Genomic DNA, 676 nt, shown 5'->3' with positions numbered 1-676 from the left:
TCAGAATATTATACTCAGATATGAAAAATAGTTCATATATATATATAACATATTATATTATAATTCATCAGTTATTCTCGTAAACAACTATCCAATTTACATGAGTAATATAACTAAACTCATCAATTGTTCTCATAAACAATTATCTAATCAACCTATGTAATGTAAACAACACTTATTCCCATCAATATCATAATTCAACATTTATCAATATATCATTCATCGACAAGATGTCGTGACTATAATTAAATAACACATAAGTGGAGATCATACTCCAAATAATAACATACACATATAATGTATATCACCGACATTATAACCCACCATTTATTTCAACATTACCAATATATCAAATAATATAATCAACATTATACTCATAATCACATCACATACATAAACATAGAAATACACCATACTTGTAACTCACATGTGGGAAGGTACTTCCCCAATGATAATGTATGCATGATATGTCATGATCATCCACCTTACACCAATATCCATCCAACATCCTAATCGGAAATAATCGAGAGTACAGGTCCCGTACCAAGCCGTTTTGTACCACCCGAAATAACATATCATCGCAAGGAATTAAAAATAGATCGATCGGTTCCCTCAGGAACAGTCCTACCCGGACCTAGGTCGTACAAACGCTTTCTGGGCATCCCTCTCATCGATC

The 676-nt window shown here is 32.2% G+C and overlaps 1 protein-coding gene across 2 annotated transcripts in view; it reads left to right on the top strand.

The window, feature by feature from the left end:
* LOC109346475 (solute carrier family 35 member F1-like) overlaps positions 1-676 on the top strand; it is a 9,580-nt gene that overhangs the window by 5,722 nt on the left and 3,182 nt on the right. The window lies entirely within an intron of this gene.

Source organism: Lupinus angustifolius, chromosome LG04 (genome assembly GCF_001865875.1).
Source record: "Lupinus angustifolius cultivar Tanjil chromosome LG04, LupAngTanjil_v1.0, whole genome shotgun sequence".
In the NCBI taxonomy this organism is placed as follows: domain Eukaryota; kingdom Viridiplantae; phylum Streptophyta; class Magnoliopsida; order Fabales; family Fabaceae; genus Lupinus; species Lupinus angustifolius.
Note: the sequence above shows the minus strand (reverse complement) of the source record. Positions and strands in the feature narration are given on the sequence as shown.